The following is a 10544-nucleotide window of genomic DNA, read 5'->3' as shown; positions in this document are numbered from 1 at the left end:
GCAGTGCCCTTGTTTGGGTGTAGGGCCTGATCAGAGCCTGGAGGTACTGAGGTGCCGTTCCCCTCACAGCTCCGTAGGCAAGTACCATGGTCTTGTAGCGGATGCGAGCTTCAACTGGAAGCCAGTGGAGAGAACGGAGGAGCGGGGTGACGTGAGAGAACTTGGGAATGTTGAACACCAGACGGGCTGCGGCGTTCTGGATGAGTTGAAGGGGTTTAATGGCACAGGCAGGGAGCCCAGCCAACAGCGAGTTGCAGTAATCCAGACGGGAGATGACAAGTGCCTGGATTAGGACCTGCGCTGCTTCCTGTGTGAGGCAGGGTCGTATTCTGCGGATGTTGTAGAGCATGAACCTACAGGAACGGGGCACCGCCTTGATGTTGGTTGAGAACGACAGGGTGTTGTCCAGGATCACGCCAAGGTTCTTAGCGCTCTGGGAGGAGGACACAATGGAGTTGTCAACCGTGATGGCGAGATCATGGAACGGGCAGTCCTTCCCTGGGAGGAAGAGCAGCTCCGTCTTGCCGAGGTTCAGCTTGAGGTGGTGATCTCTCATCCACACTGATATGTCTGCCAGACATGCAGAGATGCGATTCGCCACCTGGTCATCAGAAGGGGGAAAGGAGAAGATGAATTGTGTGTCGTCTGCATAGCAATGATAGGAGAGACCATGTGAGGTTATGACAGAGCCAAGTGACTTGGTGTATAGCGAGAATAGGAGAGGGCCTAGAACAGAGCCCTGGGGGACACCAGTGGTGAGAGCGCGTGGTGAGGAGACAGATTCTCGCCACGCCACCTGGTAGGAGCGACCTGTCAGGTAGGACGCAATCCAAGCGTGGGCCGCGCCGGAGATGCCCAACTCGGAGAGGGTGGAGAGGAGGATCTGATGGTTCACAGTATCGAAGGCAGCCGATAGATCTAGAAGGATGAGAGCAGAGGAGAGAGAGTTAGCTTTAGCAGTGCGGAGCACCTCCGTGATACAGAGGAGAGCAGTCTCAGTTGAATGACTAGTCTTGAAACCTGACTGAATTGGATCAAGAAGGTAATTCAGAGAGAGATAGCGGGAGAGCTGGCCAAGGACGGCACGTTCAAGAGTTTTGGAGAGAAAAGAAAGAAGGGATACTGGTCTGTAATTGTTGACATCGGAGGGATCGAGTGTAGGTTTTTTCAGAAGGGGTGCAACTCTGTGACACAACCGGAAAATAAGATAATAACTAGGGCTTTACAAACCCTGGGCTTATAGTTGTAAGGTAAGACCTAATATCGGATTCAAAAGTCAAAGCTATTGATAAGATTTCCATAAAAGAGACACACAAATAGAAAGTCAGAGGCGACAATCGAGTAAAGAAAGTAAGGTTCAGATACAAAGGGAGATTAACGAGAATTCTAACTGAGGGAAAACGTTGTGCGTCTAAATTGGGGCTATTTTCTGTTGTCTAAATGTCGGAGTTACAAATTTAAACAGAGAAGATGGGCCTATTTGCGGAGAATCTTAGTCAGTTCCAGGGTTGATAGTATAGTAGTGAGCGCAGCAGTATCACCAAAGGCAATCCACGGTTCGGTTCCCGGCCGAGGCGGTTAACTAAAATTGATTTCAGATTGTAATTGACCTATTTGCATGTTTTGCCTGAAAAATACGGTCGCCAGTGTTTGTAAAAGATATGAAATGAACGTTTATTATGTGTTTTAGATAGAATTGAAAAAAGAAGTAATTAAAAATAATGGCGAGACAATTTCGATGTAATACGCTATTTTGCCCAAAATGATCTGGTGGAATAATGTATTGAGATGGGAGTCGTATTTAAATAAATGTATCATAGAAGAGAAAGTCACCTAAAGTTAAATGTAGGGAATAACGGAGAGATACGATACAATTTCGGCTATCCGGACGTTATAGCTATTTATGAATCGACTGACATGATAAGTTTAGCACAAAACATGGTACGTTTAAATGTTAGAGTATGGTAAGTTGAGAAGTTGGGTTGGTTTTACTTTGATGATTATAATTTAAAACTGAACGCAATCTGAATAGGGAATATATATGTTTTACAGAGGCAGGCAGATGTGTGATGACGTTTCACGTTGAACAACATCGTTCCTCAAAAATTAAACCGAGAAAAGGGGTTGTGGCATTTAGAGGGAAAATGCGTGCATTATAGCTTAGAGTTACGTTTCAAAAGCGGCCAGAAGTTCCAAATACATTTCTTTAAAAAAAGGAGAAGTATCGTAAAGATGCTACAGCTTGCAACGGAAGTGCCAGGCACTAAATGGGCTATATAGTGCAACGCTTTGGACTATAAAATAGGTAAGAATAGTTTAATCGTAAAAAGTTGTGATTGTTTTTCCGAGTATTGATTTTTTGGTTAGGTAACGCCTGGGAATTCGAACTAGAAGTTAAAGTATCCTAAAAAACACTATCTATTTTCTCTACTTTTCTTTACGGGGAAGAATAATGTCTTATCTTAAAGGGACAGTGCACGTCAATCACAGTGGTTTGAGTGTATAGCAGTGTAAAAAATATTGTGGGACGACAATTTGAAGATAGAAAAATAAGTTACATGATACATCAAGAGATTTAAAACAAACGATGTGAAGGGATTATCAGAATTATTGGGTGTCGTTGTAGTAGTAAAAGTTTGGGTTAAGGGGATTTCCCTGTTCCCAGTGACAAGGTATTTTAAAGGTGTACACTCACATATGGGGTGGTAAATTATAATTCAGGATTTGAACAGATGTGATAAATTAGGTTTGGTTAATCGAACAAGAATTATTTACAATTCATTTAAAGTCGCTACGAATTGGGCTGAGGTTGAGCACTTGATGATGATGTCTCTAGCGAGGCACTTTTGTCGCCAGGTGTAATGCTCCGGGTGTCGTGGGTGTGGAGTCAAATGCAGGAGACAGAGTTCAATGCTGTGCGTCTTTACTAGCACCAACGCACCACAGGGTGCACACAAAAGTAACGTTCCCAAACACAGGGGAAAAGTACAAATAGAAAAAATCACGACTAGGCACTAAGTACGTACCTCTACAACAGAGCCGAAGGTTTACAATGAAATAATCCCGCACAACAACCAGGCGGGCCGGCTGTCTAATAAAGACAAACTAATTAAACATAAACAGGTGCTACCACTAAACATACAAGGAGGGGGAGGAAAAACAATCAGTGGCAGCTAATAGGCCGGTGATGACGACCGCCGAGCGCCACCCGCCCGGGAAGGGGAACCACCCTCGGTCGGACTCGTGACACCAGGGACTGGGGATAACGGAGAAAATGGTTTGTCTGTTAGTGTGTGTAATGGTGTTTCGAGTAACTTTTCAGAAGTTGATATAAATTACAAAATACATTTTTAACAGTAATTTGAGAGTTGCCAGGATAGTCAGGAAAGATGCTAAAAACTACCAGCTGATACCTAGGTAGGCATCAAGGTTTGTGGCGTTTGTTTGGATTGAACCATGTTAGAGAGAGAGAGAGACTGGATGTATGAATCGTATAACATCGTGGTAATGGATTCCATGGTTGTGATTCCAGGTTTGATTGTTTATGTAGCACCAGTGAATTTGAGCACTTTCAATTGTGTGGAACCATGTTAGGGTATTTAAAGTTTGAAAAGCAACCTCTATAGAAAAACATAACTGCATATGTTTCGGGAAGTAAGCTAGGTTGAATTTGGTTATTCAAACTTTTCCCCTGATACGTAGACATGCGTGCTTAAGTAGGATTCTTCATTCCGGGACGGATGGAAGTTATCTAAAATAAGTCAATTAAAGGAGCCATGGGAGAATGCGAATGCATATTTATTGAATATCGGGGATTAAATTACGGATTTCTTACACTGAGAAACGTACGACATTTGCGGCAGAGGGGAAAAAGTAATACAATAATGTTATCGGATTAATTGTATCTAAGGGTAACATGTTCATTTAAGTAAACATATACATTGACGTTGTTTAAAACTTATGATTAATGATTTTAGTTAAAGGGGAATCATCATTAGGTTTAGTTTATAGTTCACTTTTGAGTTTCTGAATCGGAATCGGAATTAGCATAGTGAATTACATTTAACAGGAATATAAGACATCTGTGATGATTTAGGATTATTGTTAGGATTAAGATAGATTGATTAAGGAAATGTAAGGACTTTAGAGAAAAGCCGCTCATAGACATGTTTTTTCTAAAATCAATGATTGTAGATAAAGTCAAACAGTTAGAAGCTTAGTGGAATTTGAGAGATATGAGAAAAAAGGGTTATCGGAATATATATATTTAAGAAAATATATAAGTAGCACAGATAGTTATTTAAAGTAGATAAGAAACTTGACAGAGTATTGTTACAGGATTGACATGAATGAACGCCCAAGGGAGAATTGGAAATGTGGAACATTTAAAAGGGGCTCCTACATGATGATGTTAGACATAAGGATAATTCACTAAATCTTACCTAAGTCATTGTTTAAGAATAGGCAAGGTTGTTACCTGGGCAGAGCCAGGTAACAAAGGGGGGATGGGTAAATTGTGTTCTAGAATAGGATGTGACCTATGGGATAATTAACTAATACATTTTTTTAGCTAATAAACAGAACAAATGAGAAACTGTTTGTTAATCAAACCTGTATGTCCAAGATTTTATGCACTACAGGTGAACTACAGGTGAAGTCACTCAATCCAGTCCCATAGGCTTGTTGGTGGGACCATACCAAGGACTCCTGGTGACAGCTAGCTGAAAGAGCTACCCGGATTCATATCGCACTGCGGGAGGGTAAGACACAATACACTGTCGAACAATAACAGAGTTCGAGAGGAGAACTGGAATTAACAGAATTCTGGGGGCCATCTCTCAAATTCAAAATACCTTACCTGTCCTTTCCTCACTGTTGTTGTTCATAGAAGTGAAGATGTGTCTGGCTCTTGCTAAGCGATGTGTTCTAGGGGAGAGGGTGGGGCTTCATGGAAGCTGTTCGTCTGAGCTGTCTTATCGTGTGTGACATATTCCTGATACAGCACGTCCTACTCGAGTATGCGGAGAGTGGTAATTTGACCCATGGTTTAGACGATGAGGATTTTGTTCCAAAATAAAAGAGATATCGGTGCAGGTTCCCATATTGATTGTGGACACAGGTCATAGCTCATTGGGAGAGAGGGCTATATGAATCCACTCACCCAGTATTGAAGAAGGTAGAGTAGAGTGGCATAAAGATAAGCTTAACCCTTTAAATAGAAATGAAGGAGGATCAAGGGTTGTGGTATGGAGATGACCAGGTCTTGGTCGACACCCTAGTACGGTTCTGGGTAGAGGAGTTTGGGCCGGTATGGTAAAGCTGTTCACGAAAGCAGGAATGCCAGATAATGACAGTTGTATTGATTTGCACTATTTAAATCCCCAGGTTCCTCCCTTTACAGTATCCAGAGGAGATTATTACTGTTTGGCCCGGTATAGTACTCATGGAAAATATGTGGGAGAAGTTAGTACTTGTAATAGAACAGAGAATGTTACCACTAATAAGACCCTGTTGGATTTGAGAGGATGGTTAAACTCTGAAGATTTCAGTAAAGTAAGGTGGGCCAGGGCTGACATCTGGTGGTTGTGTGGGGGAACAATTCTATGGTCAGTATTACCCACAGATTGGGTGGGGTCATGTGCATTGGGGATGCCTTTTACACTCATTCGACACCAGGACATGAAGTTATCTAAACGGGAAAAGAGAAGCACTCCATCTGGGTCATTTGATGACAAGGTATACATTGATAACATTGGGGTTCCAGGGGAGGTGCCATATGAGTCAAAGCAAGAAATCAGATCCTAGCAGGATTAGAGTTAAGCATTTCCGGGGCTCTACTCTCATAAGAACGTGGTCTGGATTAATTATATTTATGATAATCAACAGCGCTTTAACAGGTATACCAGAGATGTTATTAAAGGTTTTGTAGAACAGACTGAAGCAACCAGCTGGAAGACTTGGCAGAATAGAATTGCATTAGATATGTTAATGGTTGAAAAGGGAGAAGTATGCGTGATAATCAGGACCATGTTTGTGCTTACATCCCAAATAACACAGCTCCGGACGAATCAGTGCCCAAAGCCTCAGCTGGTTTGACCACCCTGGCTCACGGGTTGGCAGAAACTCTGGGGTGGATACTTCTCTGACTAAATTGGGTCGACAGTGTGTTTGAAAGATGGAATTTTTTTATGACTACTGTGTTATGGGCTACCTTCACCTGTGTGACTGTGTTAGTTTTGTACGGACGTGGTTGATTGCGTGTATGTATGAAAGTTATTATTTCCAGGACTCTGGAGTAATCTATGACAATAGATGGTGCGGTGTGGGACGATTCCAGGTTCTGACCCGTGGAGGACTGAATGCCTGACTACAGGACAAGTGGACAAATATGGATCTTTCATCATTGGGGAATTTATGTTTGATGAGACTAGTGTTGAGGATAGAATTAGATTGTACTTTGTTTCAATATTAGCCTGTTTTTTAATAAACATTGTAACAAAAATCCTGTTAAGAAGAGTTATAATTCTGATGTAGGTTTAAGGGTTAAATTAAGGTTAAGGTTATATTTGATTAATGTTGGATGAAGAGTCGGATAAACATTTATAATAATGTTGGTTCATATTTTTATTTTTATGTTTGATAAAATTAGATGTAGATTTGAATGTATAATATTTGATCAAAGGGAGGATTGTTAGAGGAAATTATGGCTGAAATGACTAATTATGTATACATTCCAATCAGAACTGACTAGTCCAAATGCTATAATGTACTGTACATATATTAATTTTCTCTCTTGCTCCCATTCCCAATTGTATATAATGTAGTCAGGAGTTTAGTAACAATGAAGGTCTGTTCCTTAGTTTATTCATTTGTACAATCCCAGGTGGCAGGAACGGACTATCTCCAGACTGTCTAGAATGCTGATTTATACTGACTGACCTTGACTTCAGGCGTGGAGGGAAGGCTCGAGAGCTATAGGGCCTCTCTACTGGTGAAAGAGATAGAACGTTTAGAAAACGCTGATGTCATTTTAAGTTTATAACCTGTGGAAATATGTGTATGTGGCAGTACTCTCTTGAAATAAACGCTGTTACCTGACTTTTAAGACTGGTCTCGATCTACTTCATGCATAATTAATGAATTTACAACTCAGTAATGAAATAGAAAGAGTGCGAATTTGGTTTTGGCTACAAAACATATAGGAATTTAGAATTCCACTAACAGATGGTCATGTACAGGTAGAGATATTGGTGTGCAAAAGAGCAGAAAAGTAAATAAATAAAAACAGTAAGGGGATGAGGTAGGTAAAAATGGCTATTTACCTATAGACTAGGTACAGCTGCAGCAATCGGTTAGCTGCTCAGATAGCAGATGTTTGAAGTTGGTGAGGATTAATGATCTGGAGGAATACGGCGATGATTCGCCTGGATCTGATACCGTTCAGAAACCTTAAGGAGGGCCTTCCTGGCCTGATGCCAGGTGCGGTGGCAACGACGAATATGGGTCTGGACAGAAGGAACCCAGAGATCTCGCTCCTGAGAAGGAAACAAGGGAGGTTAGTAACCGTACAGGCACTGGAAGATAGACATCCCAGTGGCAGATGAAGGGAGAGTATTATGAGCATACTCGACCCAGGGTAATTGAGAGGACCAAGAGGTGGTATCAGAGGAAACAAGGGCAACTCTTTTCATGTCTCCTCCGTTACTTTTCTCGGTTCCGTTATTTCCGCTGAAGGCATTCAGATGGATTCCGCTAAGGTCCAAGCTGTCAGTGATTGGCCCGTTCCAAGGTCACGTGTCGAGTTGCAGCGCTTTCTAGGTTTCGCTAATTTCTATCGGCGTTTCATTCGTAATTTCGGTCAAGTTGCTGCCCCTCTCACAGCTCTTACTTCTGTCAAGACGTGTTTTAAGTGGTCCGGTTCCGCCCAGGGAGCTTTTGATCTTCTAAAAGAACGTTTTACGTCCGCTCCTATCCTCGTTACTCCTGACGTCACTAGACAATTCATTGTCGAGGTTGACGCTTCAGAGGTAGGCGTGGGAGCCATTCTATCCCAGCGCTTCCAGTCTGACGATAAGGTTCATCCTTGCGCTTATTTTTCTCATCGCCTGTCGCCATCTGAACGCAACTATGATGTGGGTAACCGCGAACTGCTCGCCATCCGCTTAGCCCTAGGCGAATGGCGACAGTGGTTGGAGGGGGCGACCGTTCCTTTGTCGTTTGGACAGACCATAAGAACCTTGAGTACATCCGTTCTGCCAAACGACTTAATGCCCGTCAAGCTCGTTGGGCGTTGTTTTTCGCTCGTTTCGAGTTTGTGATTTCTTACCGTCCGGGTAGCAAAAACACCAAGCCTGATGCCTTATCCCGTCTGTTTAGTTCTTCTGTGGCTTCTACTGATCCCGAGGGGATTCTTCCTTATGGGCGTGTTGTCGGGTTGACAGTCTGGGGAATTGAAAGACAGGTTAAGCAAGCACTCACGCACACTGCGTCGCCGCGCTTGTCCTAGTAACCTCCTTTTCGTTCCTGTTTCCACTCGTCTGGCTGTTCTTCAGTGGGCTCACTCTGCCAAGTTAGCTGGTCATCCCGGTGTTCGAGGCACTCTTGCGTCTATTCGCCAGCGCTTTTGGTGGCCGACTCAGGAGCGTGACACGCGCCGTTTCGTGGCTGCTTGTTCGGACTGCGCGCAGACTAAGTCGGGTAACTCTCCTCCTGCCGGTCGTCTCAGACCGCTCCCCATTCCTTCTCGACCATGGTCTCACATCGCCCTAGACTTCATTACCGGTCTGCCTTTGTCTGCGGGGAAGACTGTGATTCTTACGGTTGTCGATAGGTTCTCTAAGGCGGCACATTTCATTCCCCTCGCTAAACTTCCTTCCGCTAAGGAGACGGCACAAATCATCATCGAGAATGTGTTCAGAATTCATGGCCTCCCGTTAGACGCCGTTTCAGACAGAGGCCCGCAATTCACGTCACAGTTTTGGAGGGAGTTCTGTCGTTTGATTGGTGCGTCCGTCAGTCTCTCTTCCGGGTTTCATCCCCAGTCTAACGGTCAAGCAGAGAGGGCCAATCAGACGATTGGTCGCATACTACGCAGCCTTTCTTTCAGAAACCCTGCGTCTTGGGCAGAACAGCTCCCCTGGGCAGAATACGCTCACAACTCGCTTCCTTCGTCTGCTACCGGGTTATCTCCGTTTCAGAGTAGTCTGGGTTACCAGCCTCCTCTGTTCTCATCCCAGCTTGCCGAGTCCAGCGTTCCCTCCGCTCAAGCGTTTGTCCAACGTTGTGAGCGCACCTGGAGGAGGGTGAGGTCTGCACTTTGCCGTTACAGGGCACAGACTGTGAGAGCCACCAATAAACGTAGGATTAAGAGTCCAAGGTATTGTTGCGGCCAGAGAGTGTGGCTTTCCACTCGCAACTTTCCTCTTACGACAGCTTCTCGTAAGTTGACTCCGCGGTTCATTGGTCCGTTCCGTGTCTCCCAGGTCGTCAATCCTGTCGCTGTGCGACTGCTTCTTCCGCGACATCTTCGTCGCGTCCATCCTGTCTTCCATGTCTCCTGTGTCAAGCCCTTTCTTCGCACCCCCGTTCGTCTTCCCTCCCCCCCCCGTCCTTGTCGAGAGCGCACCTATTTACAAGGTATGTAGGATCATGGACATGCGTTCTCGGGGACGGGGTCACCAATACTTAGTGGATTGGGAGGGTTACGGTCCTGAGGAGAGGAGTTGGGTTCCGTCTCGGGACGTGCTGGACCGTTCACTTATTGATGATTTCCTCCGTTGCCGCCAGGATTCCTCCTCGAGTGCGCCAGGAGGCGCTCGGTGAGTGGGGGGGTACTGTCAGGTATTTGGACATAAATATTTGGACATAAATAACGGACATTATCGAAAACAAACATTTATTGTGGACCTGGGATTCCTGAAGTGCTTTCTAATGAAGATCATCAAAGTTAAGGGAATATTTATTGTGTAATTTCTTGTTTATGTTGACGCCAACATGGCAGCTATTGTGACTATTTCTTCTGAGCGCCGTCTCAGATTATTGCATGGTTTGCTTATTCCGTAAAGTTTTTTTGAAATCAGACACAGCGGTTGCATTAAGCATGTCCCAGTTTAGGTCACCTAACAGTATGAACTCTGAAGATAGATGTGGGGCGATCAATTCACATATGATCTCCTGGGCATAGCTGGGGGCTGAAGGTGGTCTATAGCAAGTGGCAAGAGAGGTGAGAGGTGGATGTTTAAATTAGAAGCTCGAATTGTCTGGATAGTATGACAGAATACTGCAAGCTATCTCTGCAGTAGATTTCAACTCCGCCCCCTTTGGCAGTTCAATCTTGTCAGAAATCTTTATAGTCAGAGATGGAAATTTCAGGATTTTTGGTGGCCTTCCTAAGCCAGGATTCAGACACGGCTAGGACATCCGGATTGGCGGAGTGTGCTAAAGCTGTCATGTTTTGTCTTAGATTGTCTTGTCATTTTGCTTTTCCCTCTGTTCGTTTTCCCCCTGCTGGTCTTTTTAGGTTCGTTCCCCTTTTTCTCTCTCTC

The sequence above is a fragment of the Oncorhynchus gorbuscha genome, linkage group LG18 (assembly GCF_021184085.1).
Source record: "Oncorhynchus gorbuscha isolate QuinsamMale2020 ecotype Even-year linkage group LG18, OgorEven_v1.0, whole genome shotgun sequence".
In the NCBI taxonomy this organism is placed as follows: Eukaryota; Metazoa; Chordata; class Actinopteri; order Salmoniformes; family Salmonidae; genus Oncorhynchus; species Oncorhynchus gorbuscha.
Note: the sequence above shows the minus strand (reverse complement) of the source record.